Source organism: Abramis brama (genome assembly GCF_963993115.1).
Source record: "Abramis brama genome assembly, chromosome: 9".
Lineage (NCBI taxonomy): Eukaryota > Metazoa > Chordata > Actinopteri > Cypriniformes > Leuciscidae > Abramis > Abramis brama.
Window position 1 is genome coordinate 9,495,072 of NC_139971.1, and position 20,316 is coordinate 9,515,387.

Here is a 20,316-nt window from a genome sequence, read left to right on the forward strand (position 1 = left end):
CTACTGGAGATCAAGGACGCAACAGCACAGGATGCACAGCTTACTATACTCAGAAGAGCCACACAGAACGGATGGCCTGACGAAAGGAGGAAATGCCCGCCCAGCATCCAGGAATATTGGAATCACCGAGACGAGATTTCTGAGATGGATGGTATACTATTCAAAGGTGAGAAAATCATAGTCCCCCAGAACCTCAGAGGAGGCATGATCCAGCGCATACACGCAGGACACATGGGCATGGAGAAAAGCAAGCATAGAGCACGAGACCTCCTGTTCTGGCCCGGGATAGGCAAACAAATAGAAGCAACAGTAGAGCAGTGCAGTATATGCCAGGAATGACGTGATGCTAACCCCAAAGAACCCCTGTTGTCACATCACATACCTGAGAGACCATGGTAAGTAGTAGGTACAGACCTCTTCACATGGAACACTCAAAACTTCATCGTCATTGTAGACTTTAAAACTACAATAAGACAGCCGAATAAAACTGCATACAGTTCCTTTTCTATCTAAGCGTAATTCACTTTGGTGCTGTTGAGTGACTTGGAAGCATAGGCAATGGGTTTTTCGTCCTGGAACATGACAACGCCGAGGCCACATTTTGAGGTCTACTCGGAGTCTCAGTTCTTTTTGGGGGTCAAAGTACGCGAGCACGGGATGATGTGTTATCAATTTTTTCATCTGAGTGAATTCTTTGAAATGGAGCGGCTCACAAGCTGCACCTCACTTGCGGTAATCACCAAACTCAAATCCGCGTTTGCTCGTCACGGCATCGCAGAGACAGTCATCAGCGACAACAGACCATGCTACAGCTCTGAGGAGTTCCGCCGCTTTGCAAACGCATGGGACTTCACCCATACCACCACAAGTCCGCGTTACCCACAGAGCAACGGCCTTGCTGAAAAGACTGTCCAGACAGCAAAGCGCATCCTGGACAAGGCAAAAGCTGGAAACACAGACCCCTACCTCGCTCTGCTGGAGTACAGGAACACTCCAGTGGACAACCTTCAGTCACCTGCCCAGCTTCTGATGAGCCGGCGACTACGTTCCATACTCCCAGCGACCAGCAGGCATCTGCAGCCGCAGGTAGCACCCCAGAAAGCCGTCCAAGATGGACGAAAGGCATGCCAACACCGCCAGCAAGTATACTTCAACAGAGGCACCAAGCCACTGTCTCACCTACCTGTTGGCACACCTATTCGTTTCCGTCAGGAGGATGGCTCCTGGAGACCTGCAACGGTAACACAACATGCACACACACACAGAAGCTACCACATCCAAACAGAAGATGGACAGACTCTACGACACAACCGCTGGCACCTCCGCGAAAGCAGAGATGCTCAAGACACCAAAGACATATAATATGCACACACACACACCAACAACACACAGCCACCACACTCTGAACCTGAGGACCACCCGCAACCAACAAACCAACAACAGCCCAACTACACAACAAGGTCTGGCCGTATCTCCAGGCCAAGACAAGTCCTCGATTTATAATGTAAAGGGTGCAGGCGGATCGCTGCCCTAAAAAAAAAAAAAAAAAATTGTAGTGAAATTTGTTGTTTTTGTTGATGACCACCTCACTCTTGTAAAAAAAAAAAAAAAAGAAAGAAAATGTTTACGTACCTGTTACTTACCTGTTACCTCGGAAACACTGTGAAATCAGTTTGACTGCCTGTCTTGCCTTTTCACAACTAGTTCACTTATAAGTTACTTGAATCCTACAAGAACGTCTTATGTCATTAAACCGCTGCCTGTACCTGTTTACATTACAGCAATGACACTAATGACCACAGACTGTATTGTTCAGACTGCTTATATATGCCTTAAGCACAAGTGTTTTGTTCATGGAATTAATGTTGTGTGTGTTCAGGTAATGCCATTTTTCTTTTTCTTAAGAGGGGAGATGTAACATCCTGACTGTATGTCCCAAAAGGGACACCGTAGCCCTCGGGCAAGATCTCTGTACTCTCGAGAGACTGTGCGGAAGCACAGGGCTAAAAGAAATAAAGACAACCAGTTCAGAATGTCCGGTGTGTGTTCCAGTGATTATATAAATAGCTTTAGCCAGTGAGCAAACAAGCAAATACTACAACACTGACACTGTTTTTCATGTTTAATTCTGTAAAGTGTACTTTAAAGTGGGTTATTCGAAGAATGAGTGTATATTTTGAAGTGTTGAAACCAAACTGTTTTGGGAACAATTGCCTTCCATTTTATTAACAAAAAAAACAGATTTCTCAAAATACACAAGTCTCAGGACCAAAAAAATGTATATGGAATAATAGGATGACCTAACTGCTGTAACGTATGTATTTGCATAGCTCCGAGCACCCTGCTTGCAACACTATTAACGTCGAAATGATTTCTAATTCTGTTCATTATTATTGTAATGTTACGTGCTTTGAGATACAAGGTAATTTAACGTCATCTCTCGTGACGCTTTGCAGACTCTGCTGTGTGAGTTCATGTGTTTTAAAGGAGGCGTGGCTTTAGAGATGCTCTGAAGGGAGGGTGGGATCTCATGCTTTCAAAGCTAGCTTGCTATTGCTAGCCTCTGCGAAATTGCCTACCCTAGATTTACTAGTAAGATTAGAACAGTAGTGTTCCGAGATATCAGCACACTTGTAACACTTTTTTTATTATAAATAAAAAGTAAGGCCTATGTTCTTCTCTTAATGGTCCTAAGATAATATTCTATGAAATTTATTTTAGAAATTGTCTATATTTTATATAAATTATAGTTTCTTTCTTTAAATTTTGGGTTGAATTATGGGCATGACAGGCTTTGTGAGATTTCATCCAGGCACAGATTGGATGAAGGTGGGGCATTGAGCCAAGGTCAGAGACACTTACCTAAAGAGGAGCAGAGGACAGCACAGCAGACTAGCAGGAGGAGAGCTCTAACAATGCTGTGAGCTGTTACCATGATACCATCAGGAGCAGCAAAGCCAAAGAGAAGCAGATATAGGCATGCATGCACTTTATTACACACAAACACAGTCCGATCTGTTATTGAAGACTCACAAGCCTGTTAGCAATTAAACATGTATGCAGGGTGCGATTTGCTGGTGGGGGGGATTTCCCCCTTTCTGGTCAATGTATCCCTGCCTCTGCTTAATTATTTTTATCCCCAGTGGGGATAAATTTATCCCCCCCTCAAAGTGATCGTAGCACTGACTAGTGGCGAGGCGGATCACAAAACTTATCACGGATCCGTGGTTTGATTAAAGTCCATTTTATTTTAAAATGTGCTACTTTGACTCCGCAGCCTCTCTGTAATCACCACTCTGCAGACTTGCTCAATGTCCCGCCCACGGCGCTATATGATTGGTTACACCTCACGAGTAATAGCCTATCAACACTTCCGAGACGGTTGCAGGTCTTTTTTTTTTTTACGCCGCATATTCAGCATATTACTGAAGTGGGAATAAACATCACAATCTGATTATCTGTTTCTATGATGACAAGCAGAGTTAGTGTCCCAGTCACACCACTGAGAATGGCCGAAGTTACACATACGGTGTTTTACTCAATTGAGGCTAAAGCAAAGGTTTTTTGATTACTCACTCACTCTTGAGTGTCTGGCGCGAGTGATTTCAATGTTAAGTCAATGTAAAGACGCGTTTACGCGCGTCTAGAGGTCCTGCAGCGCGAAGGCGTTTCACGCGGCGCGGTAGACGCGAAGCCCGAATGAGGCGAATTGACTTTGTCGGCCCAGCCCGACACATTAACTGTAATTATGAGCCCGAGCCCGATTTAAACCTGACCATTTTTTAATACGTGGGCCGTTATTACCAGGGGTGGCGCCAGCGAAGTTGAGATGAAGCAAAGATGAAGTTGACGATCGCCATCTCCGTAGTGAATGTGCATACAGTATATGGAGAAATGCATGGATTACAAAAGAATGTTGCCTATTTCTTTTCGTTTTGAATTGTTTCGTTTAAAGACATTTCAAGCTTTCTTTAGATATATTTCTTAATATTCTCTGTGAGGCATACACTTAGTTTCGTTTAATTTATGATGAGATGCACTCCAGTTAACGTGCAGTGCAAGTGACCGGGGCGCGCCGGCGCCTCCATGATTATAGCCTATTGTCTGCTATATTTGCTTCTTATTTATTAAATACATGCAATTTGTTGATGAAAAATGTATTAAAATTAAGATACAATTTATACAAAACGAAATTCACTTTAATAGCGGCATGGAGGTGTACAACAGTGAGTGCAGGGAAGTTGTGTGTGACAAGGAAAAGTGCAAAAACACTCTTGTGTACATGGTGAAACTATTCAATAGAGTCAGAATCCATCATATATTACGGACCCAAAATCGACAACTCTCACAGCCCAAACAGAAGCGCAACAGAAAATTTTGAAAGCTAAGTCATCTGTAAATCTGTACATTAACTCTCTCTTTCTGTATCAAATGTAACGTGTTGTACAAAGTTTTTATCAGTCAAGATTAATTAAATTATAATAAAACTAAAGACTAAAACATATAGAACAGCTAATATACTTCCATTGTCATTCTATTTGTAGTAAATGTGTGCACTTCACTTGCACGATGTTTGATTTGTTGTGTGTAATGCAGGCAGAAATGATGTGGTGATCTAGTTACCATCACCAATTTTATTAGTTAATTTTGTGATGATCTTCTATTACTATTAAATATTCTCTCTTGACTAATGTGTTGTCCCTTTCACCTACTCACTGTTCATTGTGTTTTGGCTTTTTTAAGGAATTTGTCAATCATTTCATGAGGAACATGGGCTGTTGTTACTGGTGTTGTAAAATTGTGCTGTGTATGAAAATGGGAGTTATCCCCAAAAGTTATTGGGGTAAATAAGTAGCCCATTTGACAGCTTCATGCTCTATGACGAAATTGTTTAATTATAAACCGATCCATAAGCATTATTTTGTTGTACATTATTTAACACGCCGTTTTAGTTTAGGCTATAGCAGACATCCCAACCTGCAAAAGGTCATTTCAGGGAGGTATTGGTCTTGTTGTGGGATGTGTCTCCAATGTGTTTAGTTTAGGGCAGCTCAGTGTGTGTGTGTGAATGAGAGTGAATGAGTGCGTGCCCCTACGGTGGCCCAGTAGTGCACAACACAACGAAATGTAAAAAGCAAACATAAGTTCACAACACAACGAAATTAAGCCACAACACAACAGAAACAAGCCACAACACAACGGAAAATCTACAACACAACGAAATAAAGCCACAACACAACGGAAATGCTCCCGACCACTAGAGGGCTCTCAGAGCCCGGTAAAGTTAGTTTTCCTAGCCATTGTTCTATAGAGTCAGCAGTCTTAATATATCAATACCACGATTAGTTTTAACAGTGTATATCGACATAAAATATGTCTTCAAAATAACCTACATGAATTATAGCTGCGTATTTGATTTATACTCGAGAATGCTTGGACGTGCTACCACAGCGCACGATCCATACGGGAACGTCTGGCAATTCCACCAAGTGGTTAAAACTTATAATTTATTATAATATAATTTGCTAAATAAAAATAAAAACCATTTGGTGAAATAGGAAGGAATTGGCACAATTCCACCTATAATAAGTCAGTCTGGTCACTAGGAACCACAAGCTTTGTGACATGAAAAAAAAAAACTTGATTTAGGCCTAATGTTTGCATAAAAAACAAATCTCGTAATGTGCATACAGGGAGCTATTGGCACAATTTCACCTGTTGTAAGTCAGTCTGGTTAATAGGAACTACAATCTTTGAAACATGATAAAATAAAATAAAAAGGGTAAATAGGGTAAAAATAAATAGGGTATTGGAAAAAAGTCACCTGTATTAAGTCAGTCTACTATCAAATACAATCAAGCTTTGGATTTTGAACATGTCTGTTTTTGAATGTTAAAAGTAATTTTAATTAATACAAATTATACGTTTTAACAACTTGGAGGAATTGGCAGACGTTCCCTCAGGGATCATGCGCTGTGGTAGCGCGCCAAAGCATTCTAGAGTATAAATATGCAGCTATAATGCACGTAGGTGATTTTGAATTAATAAATGTCGATATACAATGGTTAGCTACATACTGTTAAAACTAATTGTGGTGTTGATATATTTTTATAGACTGCTGACTCTCTAATGAACAATGGCAAGGAAAACTAACTTTATCGCGCTCCGAGAGCCCTCTAGTGGTCGGGAGCATTTCCGTTGTGTTGTGGCTTTATTTCGTTGTGTTGTAGATTTTCCCATAGATATCATATATAAACGCTAGATGTCTTATGGCGCAGTCACTTCCGGCATCACTGTTCGGCCATCTTGTCACAGGCAGGCTTAATGTAAAGTGAGTGATCAGCACGCACACAAATCCTCTTATCTCGCTGAAATCTTGACGGATTTACAAACGGCTTGGTTTCTTACAAATGTTATTAACGTGGCTATAATTATGAATGCTTGAACATGTATGTTATAATTATTCATATGTATGCAGTATATGTATGCAGTGTCATAACTACATCTCTGATGTTTATAACAAACCAAACCGTTTGAAAATCGGTAGAAAATTGAGCAAGTTATGGTTATTTAAAAGTACATGCACCATTAAACGAGTGAGCGAGCTGTCTGTGGCAAGATGGCCGCCACGTGCGGACGTCGACCTCCATTGGCCAGCAGCACGCACGAGACATCTAGCGTTTATATATGATATCTATGGATTTTCCGTTGTGTTGTGGCTTATTTCCGTTGTGTTGTGGCTTTATTTTGTTGTGTTGTAGATTTTCTTTTTGGGGCCCTTGGGATGTTTTGACATGCCCTGACATTTGTGCTTTTTTCAGTTATTTATAAACATGATAATGGCAAAGGTGTAAATTCACTCTATATAGCACAAACAGGGCTACCATAATATGTAAGCATTGTGTATGTAGATGTTTGTATTTTTAAGAGAATAATGTTTATGCGTGGTTATTGAAAAAAATAAAAATGAAAGTTGCTGAAATAAGACCACAAAACTCATACTAAATATGTGTCAATAAGACTTTTGACTAATGGATGTTGTTGCTACTAGTTCTGGCTTCAAAATTATGTGAAAATAGTCTTGCTTTATCGTTCACATAAAACAATACATTGATTTAAATTGGGTAAGACAGGTTTTGCTTGGAAAGCCAATATGTGAGGGGGGTGTGACCGAGGAGTGGTTTACACCTTAGAATACAATGTCCCACCCACTCTGCATAATGAGCCATTCATTCAGGTGTGACACTGACTGAGCCCCACAAGAATGAATGCAAGGACAAAAGATATATTTAGAAGAAGACTTATATTGACCATTTAAGATTTTGCTTACATCTATCTTGTAAAAAGGTTACAATTACAACAATAATTACAATTTCAACAATATTTCAAGTGTACTCTTTCTTTGTAAAAAAAAAAAAAGATTATAGGCCTACATTTTATCATATGTATTTATTAGTTTGAATGTAGCCAACATTGGAACAGCTAACATCTTAGTTGATGACTTTATTTTTGACAAAAATAGTATTTTATATATATATATATATATATATATATATATATATATATATATATATATATATATAACATATGAGCAGAAATTGCTAAACAAAAGCTTATTTGATGTGGCAGTATATTCTTCAGTAAAAACTACCCAAATCTAGTCAACAAAATGTTGTCTTTCATATTTCGCCTGACTGTAACGTTGTTTTTATGAAATATTAGGGCATATAAATATTAATTTGCAGTTTAATACGTTGCTTATACAAATAGCCTACATTTATTTCAACATATTTCAGTCGATTTTTACTCATCTCAGTATAGCAATACAGTTTGCTAAAACATCATCATTCATTCACACAGAAACGCGAGTGTGCGAGCTGTGGCAAACAGCGCATCTCTGCCGTTCATTCATTCACACACGCGATTTAAATTTAAACTGTCTTTTTGCCAGCTGTGGTAAACAGCGCGCATCTCTGCCATTCATTCATTCACACAGAAACGCGAATAACTTGAGAAGGAAAAAAAACTTACTACAGTATTCCCAGAGGTGGAAGTAACGAATTACAACTACTCACGTTACTGTAATTAAGTCGTTTAACCCTAACCCTATCCCTAACCCTAACCTAACCTAACCCTAACCCTAACCTAACCCTAACATTAACCTGTACCTACTGTACTTTTTTGAGTATATTTTTAAATCTGTAATTTTACTTGTACTCAAGTACATATTAAACTAAGTAATCTACTTCGCTACTTGTAAAATCACATTTCGTTACTGAGTACAATTCGAATTGATATTCAAATCTTTGACCGGCATTTCGGTAGCCAATAAAAATATTCGATCGTAAACGGACCAATAAAACCCCTGATATTTGGACTGAATTAAAGCCGCCGCAGTCGCAGCAGGTTTTGAAGAGCTGATCATAAGTGAAGGAGGCGAGGAGCTCAGAGTGATTAATGGCTGGACTGAAAGTTTGGAGAAACAACAATCTACATAGTAGTATTGTCAAAATATCTATATTTTGATACATATCAATACTGAAATATCTGTCAATACTCATTTTGGCCTATACACCGATACGATACCAGCTGCGCGTTCTCATTCTCTCATCTCAACGACAGCGAGTTTGACACACCCACCTCCTCTCAGCGCGGGATTGCAGGTAGACCTATTACGCATAATTTTATTAATACCTGCAAGTTTCTATGGCATATTTTAATGGCAAATGTCACGAGTGCAATATTATAACGCGAGGGCACATTCATGTAATCGAGTGATTGAGTGTTGAGTTTGAAATCAAGCTTCCTTGTGCTGTGTGTGAGCTATTGCAACAGTTAACGTTACCCTATTGTAAAGACAAATACACTGAGTGAGTAAATATTTAAGTTAGATTATTGTAATGGTTATTGATCAATGTTTAAATATGTAAACAAAAGCCTAAATTAAAATCTCACTGTATAAAGTGGAGTGTCTCTTCAGAAGACTTGAATTAAACTTTTCCATTCAAATAGATTACTGTTACAATGAGTGTTGTGCTTTTCGATGCTTGAAAATAATGATTGCCTTGACAAAATGGATGGACAAAAATGTAGATATTAAAATATTTAGTATATGGTAGTTTTCCCGATGGTATTAAAAATGATAGGTTAGGCCTACTGAATACTGACATATTTCTATATTGAAGTTAGAAATTCCAGTATCATGACCACTAATTAATGTCCTTCGACAATAAGGTAAAAACGTATTAAAAGTAGCTATTTTCTACATAAATCTATGATTTGGTTGAATATTTATTGGTAATACATTAACTATCGCCAGCTAAAAAGTAACTAGTAACTAGTACTCTGAGTAGTTTTTGAGTAATTTGTACTTTTACTTAAGTACTTTTTTGACACCAGTACTTTTACTTGTAATTGATTATTATTTCAGCAATGTAACGGTACTTGTACTTGAGTACAAATTTTCAGTACTCTTTCCACCTCTGAGTATTCCTTAGCTCAGTCGGATCCTTGCTCCTCGAAATACCCGCACTTCTGAGGGACATTTTCAATTATTATTATTCCTCACAGCGCTGCGAGACGGTGTAAACAAGTAATGATCTGAATAAACTTGTGTTTTCTCGAGCTGATATGGGGGCATTCACAGGTTTGCGTGGATTGCCTCAGACATTTGTGTTTGAATAGCGCACGCTCTCCGTGGGCGGGTCACATTACATTTGAATGAGCTCTAATGAGCTCGACTGGAATCGCTCTCTTTTAATACAGATTTCACAAGATGAGAATATTTGTTTTTTATATAAATTACTTCATTTAAAAGAAGAGAATTCAAGCTTCATGCCTGTGTGTCTGTATGTCTGTTTGACTGAGTATTCGCTGAGTTATTGTTCATTTTCGGACGCGTTTCGGAATGGACTACACTGACAGAGAGAAGGCAGAACTCGCTTCGTGTTTATTTTTCTTTATTTGGCAAAAAGCACAACACTTTGTTTTTATTGTGAGTATACACAAAAATAATACACATTTAACAGAATCGATTGATGTATGAAACTTGTTTGTAAAATCAAAGTCAAAAGAGTATTTCAGGTCTCAATTCAACTGATAAGGAAAAAAGCGAGCAGATCACGCCGGCGTGATTGCCGACCTCAGAGGGTTAACCTCAAGAAACGACAGAAGTCGTCCACTCAATCCACGGGTCTACCCAGTGCTCGATCCGAACACTGGGGAAGTAAGAGAGGGTTCAAAACCAGGAAGGTCTACTGAGACCTAAGACCTGATGACCCCCTCATGTGGGGAGCTCCAGTACATGAGGGCTCATATCAGGAAGGCCGGTGAGGCCTGTAACCTGGCGACCACAGTATGTGGGAGCTCATACTCAGGAAGGCCTGTGAGGCCTGAAACCTGGCGACCACAGTAAGTGGGAGCTCGTATTCAGGAAGGCCGGAGAGGCCTGTAACCTGACAGCCACACAATGTGGGGCTACCTTCAGAAAGGCCTAATGAGGCCTGTAACCACAGAATATGGGAGATAGCTTGAAAGGGAAGCGCCTGTCGTAAAACATTGCGACAGAAGACGCATCTAGAGTGGGACTCAAGGTGAAGAACCGGAGTCTGAGCCACGTAAAAAAGGGAATGAAGCGGACAGCGCATAACCCTTACCATAAAAATGGATTTTAGAAGGTACACGAAACGAAAGTGCGTGTACTTAGCCAGTCCAAATCTAGGAAGGCCTGGTGAGGCCTCTAACCTGGCGACCACAATAGGTGGGAGCTCATATCAGGAAGGCCGGGTGAGGCCTGTAATCTGATCACCACAGTAAGTGGGAGCTCACATTCAGGAAGGCCGGTGAGGCCTGTAACCTGGCGACCACAGTATGTGGGAGCTCATACACAGGAAGGCCTGTGAGGCCTGAAACCTGGCAACCACAGTAGTGGGAGCTCGTATTCAGGAAGGCCAGAGAGGCCTGTAACCTGACAGCCACACAGTGTGGGGCTACCTTCAGAAAGGCCTAACGAGGCCTGTAACCACAGAATGTGGGAGATAGCTTAAAAGGGAGGCGCCTGTCGTAATACATTGCGACAGAAGACGCATCTAGAGTGGGACCCAAGGTGAAGAACCGGAGTCAGAGCCACGTAAAAAAGGGAATGAAGCGGACAGCGCATAACCCTTACCATAAATATGGATTTTAGAAGGTACACGAAACGAAAGTGCATGTACTTAGCCAGTCCAAATCCAGTGGTACGTACCAAAAAGAAAAATAGATGAAGTAAAGGAGCATGTACTTCATCACTCTATATTCAGGAAGGCCTAGTGAGGCCTATAACCTGACGACCACAGTAAGTGGGAGCTCATCCCCAGGAAGGCCGCTGAGGCCTGTGACCTGACGACCACAGAATGTGGGAGCTCGTATCCAGGAAGGCCGGTGATGCCTGTAACCTGGCAACCACAGCATGTGGGAACCCATGATCAGGAAGGCCAGACGAGGCCTGTAACCTGATAGTCACAATGCGTGGGAGCTCACATTCAGGAAGGCCTGATGAGGCCTGCATCCTGACATGTGGAAGCTCACAACCAGTGAGGCCTATACCCTAGCGACCACAGTGAGTGGGAGTTCACATTCAGGAAGGCCTGGTGAGGCCTGTAACCTGACATGTGAACACTCATAACCAGGAATGCCTATGAGGCCTGAAACCTGGTGACCACAGTATGTGGGAGCTCACATTCAGGAAGGCCGGATGAGGCCTGTAACCTGACAAAAGGAAGCTCATAACTAGGAAGACCTGCGACCACGGTGTGTGGGAGCTCATACTCAGGAAGGCCAGGTGAGGCCTGTAACCTGGCGGCCACAGTATGTGGGAGCTCACATTCAGGAAGGCCGGGTGAGGCCTGTAACCTGGCGACCATAGTATGTGGGAGCTCATAACCAGGAAGGCCTGGCGAGGCCTGTAACCTGGCGACCACCATGTGTGGGAGCTCATATTCAGGAAGGCCTAGTAAGGCCTGTAACCTGATACCCCAGTATGTGGAAGCTCATAACCAGGAAGGCCGGATGGGGCCTGTAACCTGGCGACCACAGTATGTGGGAGCTCATAACCAGGAAGGCCGGATGAGGCCTGTAACCTGATGACCACAGTATGTGGGAGCTCACAATCAGGAAGGCCGGTGAGGCCTGTAACCTGACATGTGGAGGCTCATAACCAGGAAGGCCTAGTGAGGCCTATGACCTGATAACCACAGTATGTGGGAGCTCATATTCCACCACTGTATGTGGGAGCTCATATTCAGGAAGGCCTATTGAGGCCTATGACCTGATAACCACAGTATGTGGGAGCTCATAATCAGGAAGGCCTGGTGAGGCCTATAACCCGATAACCACTGTATATGGGAGCTCATACTCAGGAAGGCCTAGTGAGGCCTCTGACCTGATAAGCCACAGTATATGGGAGCTCATATTCAGGAAGGCCTGGTGAAGCCTATTACCTGAACACCACATATGTTTTTTATTTTTATTTATTTTAATTCCTCAGAATTAAATGCAGTCTTTTTTTAAAAAAAAAACACTGGATAAGTGAAACACGGTCTGGATGGTAGGCTGAATTAAAATATCTAACTTCTTAAAGTCAGATAATATTCCATCATTTTAATTCCATAGAATTAAATGCAGCCATAATCACCAGACAATACTGTTTTGATATTTATCTATACGTTCTCGTAATCTACACACTGCCTCAGCAAACGCGAGATTCGAGCCGTTTAAAATATATTTGGCTTTCATCCCTCGAGAAGAAAGTCAACAGGTGCGAGGTTGAAACATCCGACAGCGCACAGATGCACGCGCGCCAAGATATTTCTCAATGAACACTGCCAGCACCCTCAGGAGCTGACTGTGAATGCCTCGCACACAAACAGTATTATTTCACAGATCGCGTGCACCACGGATGCTCAGATGCTGAACCCTCCTCCTCCCTCGAGAAAAGGGTCCGAGAGCAGAGCGTCTTCAAATGAAAAAACGCTCACAGTTTGCACGAGAGCCTCTCGTGCGTGCTCTTCTCCCATGCAAAAAACACACAGAACGTGTGTGTTTCACCCGATGTCAAATATCTTGGGCATGGGTCTGCACACTTGCGAAAATTCTCCTTCTTCTCTGCATGTTTCAGCGATATTCTCCAAACAGACAAACAGTCCCTGAAGACGAAAATATGTTGTCATGTGTGCAAGGCTCTCTTTTATACATCCAGGTCGCGTGTTAATCAATCAAGCTGATGATTCACGGGCTGTCGCCGGTCAACATGATTGCTGTGAGTTGATATTTGATTTCAGACACCTGTCACGCCTGAGGCGTTCCCCAAAGCGTCAATGACGTAGTGTCGAGTTCCCTTCGAAAGGGAACATCTGGGCACATTGTAAAGGTTTATAAAAATAACTATTCATAACAGGTAAAATCTGGTCACACTGTAAAGGTTTATAAAAACAACTATTCATAACAGGTAAAATCTGGTCACATTGTAAAGGTTTATAAAAACAACTATTCATAACAGGTAAAATCTGTTTTACAAGATTCACAAGAAGGACAAGTTTCACCTTCCTTTCATAGAGGAGATCGGTAATGGTGAAGCCTCTGTCCTCTGTCTGCCATTACTTCATCGCCTGGACGAAGTTATTAAGTGCACTAAGTGCACGATATTGAAGAAAAATGCGATATGCGATAATAACTCATTAAACAATGCGATATTCGATATGCGATGCGATAATGCTTAAAGTATATACAATTAACTTAAATTAAAGCTGCAAGCAGCATTTATCGGGGTTCAAGCATTTAAGGCCTTTAAGCACATAAGCATTTAAGACATTAAGATTTATTTAGAAAGCTTTTAACCACTGAAATAATAGATGGAAAAGTCCATTTACAGCCAATACAGGCAATTTACCATAGGAAATATATGGTTTTAAAAGTTTTTTAACAGTTATAGCGCCACCTATCATCCAATCTACATGAAATTTTGCATGCTTGTTTAGAATGTTATGGCACATATGCTCACCAATTTTCTGAGTTTTTGTTTAGGATTTATAGGCTTTTGAGTGCATTTTGCCACGCCCATTTTCTTTATGACCCAATATACCCATGCGAAAAATGCAAAAGTTCAACTTTTTTTTGATAATTATTGATCTAGAGAGTCCAGAGAATTGTCCTAGACTGGTCTGGTTCCGATCGGGCCAAAAACCAGGGACTAGTTCGCAAAAGTAGGTTTTGGACAAAATACGAAATAGCACAAATATTTTCCTGCCTAAATCGAATTTGGCGATAGCCATTTTGTCCGCCTTGAGCCAGGGATCACAGTGGTGTAAGGCCTAAGAGTTATGAGCGGTTTTGTACTTTTGGTTGCTGTAGCGCCACCTATGGGCCAATCGGGGTCATACTCTGATAGGTTGTCCCCAAATTGAGGCCTACCATCTGGCCAGGTTTCACATCTCACATCATCTTTTACGAATCCTTACAATTACAATAGGGTTTCAGCATTTCATGCTTGAACCCCTAATTAGATTTAAAATTATATAACCTACATATGTGTTTCACATTCTTTTTGTAACAAGAAAACATCCCTTCACCTTGTGAAAGTGAACATCAGTGTTTTACTGTATATAAGAAGTGTTATTTTAACATCAGTGTAAACCATGGGGTTCAGGTTATCCTACATTAGGTCTATTTAACAACAGAAACTGAATAATCAAATGTAAAAGTAAAACACTGCTTAGTTTTTCAGCAGTTTTTGAGTTGAGATTTTGAAGCGTAGTTGTGGTCAGAGACAGATGGATCCTCCCATTGTGTGTCTGCATCACAGGTCTGGGGCATGTGGCTGTGATCATCCTCACAGTTGTCCACTGCAACACTGACGCTCATCGATGTTCTATGGAAGTAATATAACCATAAACATTTTTACATTAGTACTTAAAATAGATCATGATAATTAATTTATGATGCACTCATACTAAGAACAGTGTGAAAAGGAGAGATGCATTAAAAACGAGATAGTATACACACAGTCTCCTAACTCTACGTAGGTCAATATCAATATCTGAATGAGAGATGTAGCTAGCTGGCCTCCTTACAGGAATAATGTGAGCTATTGTAAGACTGTAATGCACCATAATATATTGTACTATCGTGAATATTCATTCATTCATTCTTTATTTCAGACCCTTAGGTCCATATCACAAAGTAAACGAAATATAAGAAATATGACATATAGGTGGCCAATGGTAATCATGCAAGATTCGTTGTATTTTGTGAACGGCTTGTTACTAATCTTAAATGTATTCATAGAACGGACTTCATCTAACGTTAGGCTAACAAGCACATAGATAGGTAAGTTAGGTAACAACAGTTAGGTAAGTTAGCTTACCTGAATCTGACAACCTGTTCAGCACTCGTCGGGACTTTTTTTACCAGAACATCGTAGCCGAGCCTTTACTCGGGTAAGGGTGTTCGTTCGTCAGTCTGCTCCCCGTCCATAAAATGGTACGAACACACATAAAATCGCTTGGGTGAGCACTTCAAGTTTAGCGCCTTCCACCATTGCCTCAGGTGCTCCTCATCTTTAGGTGGTGGTGGGTGTAAAATCGTAAAGTGCACCACAACATTCCGATCGCTTTAGCCTACATTGTGTTCGTAACACCGTTGGTTAAATTGTTCTATCCTCTTAATCCAATTGTTATGGCAGCCCCTAACTGAGCATATAATACTTTACATATTTTACCGTTACAACTATAGAATTACGCTAGAAACTAGCGTAGGTCCTTTCAGCCGGAAGTTGAAGTCCCGCTCAGCCGGAAGTAAGATGACAAAATGAGCGTAATGGCGTCGCCCTTGTTGTCATAGAAAATAAGGTGAATACCAAGCGGCAACCTCCCCGTCTCTCTCTTGAAACCAACACGGAAGTGAGTTAAACTGCAATTCGTTGACTGGCCGCTTGAGGCTGATGTCAAAAGTGAGTCAAATCTGTATCTCCCCCATGTTAAAATGCCCAACTTTACAGCAGAAAAAAGCGAAGTACAGTGGGTTACTTCGCCCACGGTTTAGGATTCCATTGTTGTCGTCGAGTATCGTTCAAGAGAACAACCAGCGCTGTATTTCAGTTGTTTTCCTCTGTGAACATGCACTAATCAATGGATGTCTGACAATTTCGTTGCTTTTTGGAGTTTTCATATTTAAAAACGTCAAAAAAGGCTCGTTCGTTCTGTTCTCACGGAACAGATATAGATTATAATATGATTATGTTCCGTCAGATGAAATCCTGCAGGTGTCGGCGCTTTCTTCGTCCATGCAATAAATGCACATCCTTGAATGAGCGTGGATTTTCTAGCGCATTTACTTGAACTTCATAGGCAATAATGTTATATCTATGGTTTAACCCATTTGAGAGGCGGCCAAAATCAGAATTTAAAATGGACTGAATAAGCTCTCTACGAACTTGACGAGCGATGCCGCGCGGATGGACCACTATAAAAAAAGAGTGACTGACGTCATGTAACGTTATGCACATAAATCACTGCCACACACACTCTCTCAGAGTAATATTAAGAGTTCCTGCATTATACATTTTCAACTAGCAGAATAGTACAGAATCACGATACAGTCTCACATGTAGCCATGTCTTTTAACTATTATAATATTTCGAAGGGCAAAAATAGGAACTTTTAATTGGCTTTACATCATCAACTGTCACTTTAGCGCGAGGCCCTGTGCAGTCGCAGACTTGGTACTGTCAGTTGCATATAACGTTATAGAATTACCTCCCCAGCCTGCATAGATATAAACATATCTATGCCCAGCCTGAACTAAAAACTCGATCACGTCGAGCTAGGTGGTGATTTCAGATTTCTGGCTCCAGCTCCACTCACACCCCGCCTCTGCCCATTTTCTGTAATACGGGAGTATGAAACCTACGGGTGATGTCACGGACACTACGTCCATATTTTTTTTACAGTCTATGGTGAATACTCTTTAGGTGCGTTCCATTTGACCGTAAGTGGACTGCGAAGTGGACTTCACAGGGTATTCCGCCATCTTAAGTGAGATTCCAATCTAAAGGTAGCGAACATGTTCAGTTCGAAGGGCACTGCGCACGGCATAGGGAATAAGGGAACATCAATACATCACTTCACAGGAAGTGGAGAGCGATGATCACCCAACTGTCATTTCGCGCACCACGTCATCACCAGTTAGAACGGACATAACTAACGTGTGTGTAAGTATTCATACATTTCGCCATTGTTATACAAATGACAGTATTTTTAACGGTTATTGTTGTGAATATTACATATACTATTTTTGATGATTATAATTTACCTCAGTGAATGCAGCCAGCTTAGCTAGTTTGTGAAGTAAAGTGATTTTATTTTAGGTAGTTGTAAAATAGTGCAATATAATTATAAATATATAATGTAATAATAAAAATTTAAATATGAATGTAGTCCTATATATATTTATGTTATATCATAATCTGCGCGACCCCGTAGTTGACTTTCTTTGATGACGTTTGCAGGGCGTTTCAAATGAGCGGTTATTGTCAGTGAAGTCCACTTCAACTGATATACCGTGCTCAGGGAGTAGGGGAGCAGTGAACACTGCATATGGACCCTGTCGAATGGAACGCACCTTTTGATTCAAATTCAAAAATTGCGCCCGGAGCGTTACGACATGTTTTACGGCAGTGATATCAAACGCTCATTGGCTCTCGCATGCTTCGTCACAGATTGCGACATGCCGTGTTTAAGTTGGTGTACTACATTTGAAACGGAGAAGCGCGCCTTCACAGAGCGAAAAGCGAACCGAAAAAAATTAATAATAAATTAATATAGAAATAAATAAATAAATTATTGTGATTATACGTGTCTGTCTGTTGTTTTTCTTTATAACTGTAACTGTTAGCCTACATAGTTTTAAGAAATGGTTCGGTTTAGGGGTAGGGGTAGGATTAATGGCTCAAACTATCTTTTAATGCTATATTGTTAATAAAACTGCCATTTCCGTACACATATCTGCCCATTAGGTTTTATCCTTTTAATATTGTCTATTAAATGGGCATGTTTAGATGTGGGAGTGGGGTTAAGGGATCTTTCATTTATAATCTATAAAATGGTAAAAGGGAAATTATAACGTTACAGATTTAGTTACAGATTTCTTTATGATATGAAATATTCGTAAATAGTTTACGTTTTTTAGCTGTAAAATCGTAAAAATGTTACGTTTAAACGTTGCAGATACGTCCATAATATACGTTTCAGCATATATCCAAACGTACAAAAAAGTATGTTTTCTATCTTTGAAAATTACATATTGATACCTATGTATTAACAATGAGACCAGGCTGGTCAGTGAGGGGCTTGACAATCAGGACTAGACAGAGATGAAGACTTTTATGTTTATAGTATAAAATATCAGGTGCCATAAAACTGTAAAGAATGTGGCATGTTAAATAAGAAGTCACAAAGGCCATAGATAATCCAAATTTTGGATTTAGTTGATTTCAAAATGTTATGTTATGTAAATTAACTGACAGCAGCTAAGAATAAGTTATTTGTGATTTGAAGGCCAAACTGATGATTTTAATGCACACACAGTGGACGTCACAGATGTTATATTAGGCTGCAGGGCTCATATAGCTTTAGTAAAAACACTGTAGAAAGTGAAGGAAGGTATCTGACCCTTAAATTAATTTTGTTTGTGTAACCTAATGTAGTCATGTTGATTTAGTCATATTTAATAACATAATTCAGTTACCACTTAGATTTTAGAACTGACCACCTAAAGCCTTGCATAATTATGCTTGTAGTGCATATGGGATACACAATTAATTGAGCATTGCAATTGCATTTGTCACGGTCATTTTTTTGCATTTTAATTAGTAATGGTCAATTTAGTTCATGAATGTGTAGAGTTATGTGGTATGTCCCTTTAAGGCCAGCCCCTCCTCCCATGACGTGTAACAGTGAGCACAGAAGGTGAAGCGGGCAGTTCAATAAACGAGGTACAGAGCAAGACGGTTTCTGTGTGTCTCCCTAACAAAAGCTACAAATGTGTTGCAAAAATATTTTATTCTAAGATAAAATAGTAAAAAACACAACTATGTTCTTTGAAGATGTACATAAACAGAGTTTAGAGCAGAGATCAGATTCTGCCTGCAGTGATTCAGAGTGTTTTAATAAGTCATGGTCCACATGTTCACCCACACTGATTATCACTTTATGAGTTTGTTCAGGTCAGCTGTAACAGTGTGACCTGAGGATTAATGCATTTTTTAATTAGTCTTATATTGATCAATGGAGACCAGAACCACAGATATTGATCAATGGCAAAACAAGCTGAAACTGGAATACCATCTGTGGTTATCTGTGAAATGACAGATTTATAAGGACAGAAACTGAGCTTTGGGGCAGAGATAAAATTGTAAAATCCAATCAATATCTAAATATGGAGCTGAATAATCGGCACAGATATGCATCAATCAATATAAGGTATTATTACCACTTTTTTTTTTTCTTTTTCTCATGATAAATGCAGCACCATGGTCAACAACCTCATTTTAGACAGAAATGAGAAAAATGACACTTGCAGTGTTTTATGGCTTCTGAGTCTCAGTGAGGCTAGATGATTTATTCGGTCTTATATTACATCCAGGTTTAGACGTCCAAAAAAAATGAATTCCAGAAGGCTACCAAATATTATATACAGTTTAGATTTAAAACAGCCCGGTGAGTGTAGTATACTTATACTATATACTATATATATATAGTAATGTGAAAAAAGACAGCAGATTAAACGTAGATATGAATATGGTGTTATTAGTTTATCAACATGCTTATGGCAAACTAGTTTGGCATCTGTGGAAGAAATTTAATATGTTCCATATGTTTGCATTTTCTTATATTCATAGAATCTTAGAAATATGATGATAATCAGATGAATATAGTGTTGATACATATTCTTATTAATATATGTATGTCTATGTCCTTGTATATGACCAGACAAAAGTTAATGTGACTGAATGTATGACCGAGACAGAGTCTCTCCATTTAAAGCTGTAATATGATTAAATAAGATCTAAACAATATGTTAGTTATGGCTAAGATGTATCTTGATGTAGCCTAGGGAAAACAACCTTGGGGGAGGAACAACTATAAAGAATGAAGGATACCCCCCACTCGTTGTCACACTGCAGGCACTTTGTAATGACTGTATGACTGCTGACCTTTCCTTGCAAGGGAATAAATAATTGTTAAAGACAATTGATACCTGTTTGTCTCTTATTCAGTGATGTAA